This window comes from Rhagoletis pomonella, unplaced genomic scaffold (assembly GCF_013731165.1).
Source record: "Rhagoletis pomonella isolate Grant_MI unplaced genomic scaffold, Rhpom_1.0 Rhpom_scaffold_00075, whole genome shotgun sequence".
Lineage (NCBI taxonomy): Eukaryota > Metazoa > Arthropoda > Insecta > Diptera > Tephritidae > Rhagoletis > Rhagoletis pomonella.
Window position 1 is genome coordinate 129345 of NW_023458629.1, and position 7201 is coordinate 136545.

At 33.5% G+C, this 7201-nt stretch overlaps 1 pseudogene; it reads right to left on the reverse strand.

Moving 5' to 3' along the window:
• LOC118749884 overlaps nucleotides 1-7201 on the reverse strand; it is a 42011-nt pseudogene that overhangs the window by 14459 nt on the left and 20351 nt on the right.

Below are 7201 nucleotides of genomic sequence, written 5' to 3' on the forward strand. Positions count from 1 at the left end.
TTTGAACGAAATCGGTTAATAAATACGATTTTTATAAATAACTCTACTCCAGCACCACTTAGCGAGTTTTATAGTAGCATGTAATTGGACCATATATGTATGTAAGATAACCTCCGACAATCTGACGGACCTCTATTCAGTGTTTTTTGAGTTTATTCCGAACAACGAAAACGGCTATCATTTTATGCAAATAGGTATGTAGATAGGACAGTTTATAGCGAAACTCGTAAAAGCAAAGCTCCATTCTTTGTGAAAAACTTAAAAAAATTCTTCAAAATTTTCACAAAAATTTTACTTTACTGAAAATTAAAGACAAAGTTAGAATAGTTCAATGGGATTTATAAATCTAGGAGAAAATGGTTCCCAATCGAGTGATACTTGCGCGTTTACGTAAATGTATATCGATCCAGCCTTTCCAATAATTATCACTTTTCGCCATAACTACGGTATTGATAACATATGTAGCTGTGTAGAATTTCAGGACGTTAGCGTAAGCAGTTCCAGACATAACCTATATGAGAAGTTCAGTTTGCATGGAAGGAAGGAGCCACGCCCCCTTTCCCAATGCATTTGCAATATATGCATCAGTGCTAAGTTTCAGTTCCCCAGCGTAATTGGTTTTAGTGATATATTGGTTTTTTACGTTTTAGTCTGTATAAGAATTTTAGGAATATCCCGAGCTAAATACCGAGTAAATTTTTGGTCAGAATATTTATTTTCAACGTGTTGCCAAATATGAACCAAGTCGATGCAGCCGTTTAGTAGTTTAGTGAAATGCATTGTAAAGAGAACTGTATGAAATTGTAAAACGTAACGTCTCAGATTTCTTAATTTTTTGGCAGCAACAACGAAAAGTTTAAATTTTTTTTAGCGAAAACCCTTCCAAACAGAAATAAAAAAAAATTAAGTTTGTGGTTATATCAAGGCGAAATTTTGAGAACGGTGCGTTGCTAACTCTAAATATAAACAGCGACGCACTGGAAAAAGTTAATACGTTCAAATACCTAGGAATAATGATCGACGATAAACTAAAACAAAAAAAAATGGATTCTATATTTTCAATTAGAGCTCTAGCAAAACTGCATTTAATTCCATACATTAGCTTTTGCGTGATGCGCTTGCAAACATACAGACAAACATACCGAAATTTTAGATTTGGCTTCTGTTGATCTAATAAACCCCCTATTAATTTTTCTTTATCATCTATTATGTACAGATATCGGCCTGTTGCAATTTTATTATTCTCAAGTACTCTCGTTTGATACCCATATGGCAACACTTAGTTTATATAGTAAATTTAACTGAATTAAAGTTTTCAAATAAGTGGCAACCCGCTTCAAGAATATTTTCAAAAGTAAGCTTCCTAATCCTCTTTAGTTTAATATTCGTATTGCAATATTTCATTTATTTTACAAATTGCAATGAATACAATCTTTCAATCAGTTGGCAAATCCCCTAAAAATATTTTCAGGATTAAAATTTCCTATCGTCTTTAGTTTGATGCCAATATTGCAATATTTAATTTATGCTATCAATTATATTAAATTAAAGTTTTCAAATAGGTGGCAACCTTCCACAAACATATTTTCAGCTGTAGGCCTTTGTAAATTTCTTTCATTTAACAGCCATATTGCAGTATACACATTACCGTATCAATTGACCTAAACTGAAATTTTAAACACAGGCAACTCTCTAATTTTTTCTTCTATATTGGAAGCTAAATCTCTAGCGATACAACGGTGAAAACTGCATTCAATTCCATGCTTTCGACTGATGCGCGTACAAATATACAGACAGACAGATATTCAAAAATTCTAAGAATTGTTTATTTGGCTTCTGTGGCTTTAATAAAAACCGACCATATTAATTTTTCTTTAATATCTTTAAGGTACAGACATCGACCTGTTACAATTTTATTATATGTATATCTAGATGTAGATATAGATTTCATTTATTTTATCAATTTAATACAATAAAATTTTTCAAACAGGTGGCAGCCCCCCCTAAAAATATTTTCGGCAATATAATTTCCTAAACCCTTTCAGTTTGATACCCATATTGCAATATTCAACTTATCTTATAAATTAAATTTAATGTAAATTTTTAAACAGGTGGCAACTCTAAAAAAATATTTTTGGCTGTAAGCCTTCTTCATTCTCTTTCTTTTGACGCCCATATTTCAATATTAATTTTTTCTTATCAATTTACTTAAACTCCAATTTTCAAACAGGTGGCAACTCTCTAATTTTTTTTCTTCCTAAATTTTAAGTTAGACCTCTAGCAATGCATCGGTGAAAACTGCATTCAAATCCATGCATTCGTTTTCGAGTGATGCGCGAACAAACATACAGACAGACAGACAGACAGACAGACAGACAGACAGACAAAAATTCTAAAAATGGTTGATTTGGCTTCTGGTGCTTTAAAAAAGAACCCCACATTAATTTTTCTTTAATATCTATAATGTACAGACATCGACCTGTTACAATTTTATTATATGTATAGATTTACTAAACCTACATCTCAAACATACACCATAGGTCTAGCAGCAAGCAAAAATTGCAATTGTTTTTTTTCGTCGAACGGGGAAAATTGTCAAACTTTGAGGGCACAATAACAACAACTAAATACCGCAATTCGTAGGGTTCAATCGATACCGTTAAGGTATCACTCTAATGAGTACTTGTACTCAAAAGACTGAAATTATTGATACCTACTCAGTATCGGCAAAGTATCGAGTACTTACTTGAATTGTTTTCATCTTCTCTTTCGAGAGATACTTCCCTTTTTTGTTGTAAAAGGTCGTATGATTACATCTTATCATGGTTTAAAACATTGTATGCCAAAATCAAATAAAATGCGAATAAAGTTATAGGTATAGAAAACGTATATATTTAAGTTATTTAGTAAGAATACAAAATAATTATTAATAAATATTTGTGGTACATTACCAAAGAACAGTATTGGTTATAATTTTTTCAGTCATATGAGTGTATAGGTTACCCAATATGGATAAGTTTCGAATTTTTATTTTTGTTTTTATTTTCAAATTAGATTTATTCACTTTTTTTATAAATAATATAGTTCATTCCATAACAAAAACCTTGTTAATCCAAGTTTAAAACTTTGTACAAAAATTAAAAGCAAATCAACAAAGTTTCATCAAAGAACGTAATTAATAAGAAGGGACACCTTGTGCCTTCTCTTTTGCGCTAGTACGTTTTCATCAAAATTCCACACTTTTTGTTCGAATAAAAAGTGTTTAATTTTGGTGAAACTTTGATTTTCTTTTAATTTTTGTACAAAATTTGAAACTTGGATTTACGTGGTTTTTGTCATATAATGAACTATATTTTTTAAAAAAAAGTAACTAAAATTAATTTGAAAATAAAAATAAAAATCCGACACTTATCCATAAGGTCACCCCAATAAGTATACAGCGCACTGCATCATTTACAAACTATTTATGAAAAAAAAATTGTATTGTTTCTTTTGGTACATTGTTGAGGAACAATATTAGTTATAATTACATACATGACTTCATATAAGTATATCATTCACAAAATATTTATGAAAAAATAGCTTTTGGGGCACACTGCCAAGAAACAACAACTTTTCTAAATACTTTCCAGACAAGCGATTTCTACTTTCTCTACAACATGACCGCACTTTTCGCGAAAACTCTAATAACGGGCGTCATTAGTTGAGTTGCCGTTGCAATGATAAAAGTAGTAGAAATTAGTCTTTAGATACCAAGTACTTTTTTCGATACTTACTCGATACCGAACAAAAAGGTATCGAGTAAAAAAATACTTGGTATCAAATGAAAAGTATCGAGTATTTACTTGTATCGATTGAACCCTAGCAATTTGTAAGAATTTCAAAAATTCAGCTATTCCATTTCAAAGTGCGATCAAGCGTGGTCACGAGATAAGCTGTTTTGGTTTTAGTGCGTCTTTTTATCAAAGTTATAAATTAGCACAATGTCGGAAAATTTTGAATACCTTTCAGCAATCAATGATGAGCCTGTAAGCTTTGCTATTTGTATTTTATATACTTATATGTACGTGTACAAATGCGTATTGTTTATTCAGTATTTCAAAGGATCAGCGAACGAATTATTACGAGCGTCTTGTAGAACATGTAACATCTGCAGATCATGAAGCGAACGGTGATGCCGATGTATTATCTGAATGCGGTGAAGACGACGATGATTATTTTGTTTGTGATGATCATGCCTCGTGATGTAGAGGATGAAAACTGTTTTGAAGTGGAGAGCGATCCTGAAGAATCGGATGACGACGAAGAGGGGGACGAGCCAGTAGATTTACATAACCCAACAAATTTTTTTGTAGCGCCTGATGGTACGATGTGGAGTAAGATTCCTTTACGGTCCACCCGTGTGCGAAGCCACAATATTTTGCGAGAAGTTGGTGGAACTGTCAAACCTTCGTTATCTTCAAATCCATTGGCGGGAAACTAATCGCAAAGCATTGAAAACTATTGAAAAATTCAATGCAGAAAAGAAGCCGAAAAAGCCAAGACAATGGAAACTTGTAAATGAGGATGAGATGTACGCAAATGTGCAACACAGCACAGAATTATGGCGATCAGATTCTTTACCTATCTACAGAGCCACATTGTCCATACAACGATTCAAATCTATAACTTCCTTTATTCGATTTGACGATGAAAGAACGCGAGCTGCACGCCAGGAGCAAGATACGGCTGCACCTATTCGTGATATTTGGATGATGCTAAATACTCAATTGGAGTCATTATATAAGCCAACAGCAAATATAACAGTTCTTCCCGTTTAGAGGACGCACGAAGTTTACGCAGTATATTTGGCATTGGCATCTTATGTTATCAAAAAATCAAATCGAAAAAAGCAAAGGGACTGATGCACGACGTGTATTTTTGAATGACTTGGTGAAGGGTTTAGTTCGTCGTCAAGTCGAAAGTCGTATAAATAATCCCCAAGTTATGAAACAGTTTACATCAAGAACAGCCGTAGAGGCGTATTTCGGTGCTCCTATTGCTCCCAATGTATCTGCACCACGTTCAAGTGGCGCATCAAATGAAAAAAGGTCGTGCAAAATATGCTACAGTAATGCTAAATTGCAAAGAAAAACAAGGTTTCTTTGTATGAGCTGCTCAGATCCAGTTTGCTTACAACATTCGGAGCAGCTTCATAAGTGCCACAAATGCATAAATTCACTAAGTGAATAAAATCTAGTTCTTAAGCATTTATTTTTGAGAACTCAATGAATATTAATAAAATGTCAATAGATTTTCGTTATTTTATTGTTTTAATAAAATTTTGTATAATTGCTATTACTTCCCGTACAAACTGCGCATAGGTCTGACCAGACCTAAGGTGTACCGTATAAGGTATATGAAACGGGTATACCCATAAGGGTAAATGATGCAGTATATCGTCATCTACTTCAGTTTCCTCTGTATACACCATTTTGAGCTTCTTAGTGCTACAAATAAGTTCAATTACAACATTTTAAGAATATATGCAATTTTTACTTACCTGGAACACTTCAGATTCTCGAGCCATGGCAAATGTTCGCTTGCTCACATTGGACATTGGAATCAGGTACGAATCATGAATCAGAAATGCACTCGGGGGTTTGCCATTGCCTGCCGAGGGACGACCGCTATTAAAAAAAAACACTTTTTTTTTGTTATTTTCTGATGTTGGGTTGATTTTGGTTGAAAGTAATAGTTTTGTTGGTCTGGAAGGGTATTTAAAATAAATAAATAATAGTAATTTAAAGTAATAGTGAAATTACTAAAAATATATCAAATACCATTCGCGCTGTTTTTCAAATTAGGATCGACGCTTCTTAAAAACTGCCAGGTTAACACTTACCCTAATTCCCCGTTCACCGCCGGCATACAGTTGGAACTAGTAGCACAAAACGTTGGAGGGAGTGGAATAGCCCTCGGCATTAACTTCGGCTTTTCCCTGAACATATAATATCAGCCCGCGAGAAGTGATCACCACAAATCTAGTCTCTAGGTCCAAACTGCATCCGGCAAGCTCTTGCCCACACCTGCCGCACACTTTTTCATTTTGCTTATTTTCTTTTTTACAAGCTTTTATTTATAATAATTCCCAAATGAAATTTCACAAGCACTTAATGTCAATATGATCTATTTTGTTTACATGATCATTTTGACATTAAATAGTACCGCGGCGAAAATCTCAGCTCTCAGCTGATCTATCAACACCATCTTGTATAAATTCGCCTTGGTTGTTGCGTTTTTGCATTGTAGCTTTAAATACGTGCAGACATAAGTGGTATTCATCAAATTGAACAAGTAGCCTCATGATGCAATGATACAAGGTGGTATCAGATGTGACAGCTCGATTTTACACTGCCTTAGCTCAGTAGAATGAGAAGAAAAACGGGAAGAAATTAATCCCCATATGGGGAAAAATATAAAATTTCACTTTTTGGTTTTTGTAGCGATCACTTTGTAGAATATATTTTTGGTACACTTGTAGGCTGGTGTGATCTATTATTTAATGGTGCAAATAAAACACTTATTCCACCTTCGTTGCCCAACGTTTCGCTGAAATTTCCAGCATCATCAGGGGCCACTATGTTTATTAAAATCAACAAAGAAATACAACGAAAAAACAAAAGATGTTCAAATGAATAATAAAAGTTGGCATACATGTGTTTGTAAAAACAAAGACAACAATTATGGACTAATACAAAGAACATATACTCACAATAATATTAAACATTTACTTTAAACTTAATATTAATACATATACACATAATCAGTACCACTCTTTATGGTAGTCTTGTCATTACTAAATTGTTTATTTTGATATGCATAACATGTAGGCGGCCGCGATGTTGTCCGTATCTTCTTTTTTGTTGATCGTATTCTCCCTTTTTTCTAATATTCTTAAGCTTTCCAAAGTGTATCTCGTCATTTCCCTCTTTTCCTTGTCAATAATCCTAGTGTTAGTGAAATCAGCTGTGTGGCCGCTGTTTAATATGTGCTGTGATAGGGCTGTGCTGTGTTTTTGTTTCCTTATATCTTTTTGATGTTCGGCTATGCGAACACCTAATGTGCGTTTTGTTGTCCCTATGTACACTTTACCACAGTTTTCGTTCTCTTTGCCCTTACATTTTATTTCATAAACAACGTTGTTTTGTTGCTGTATGTC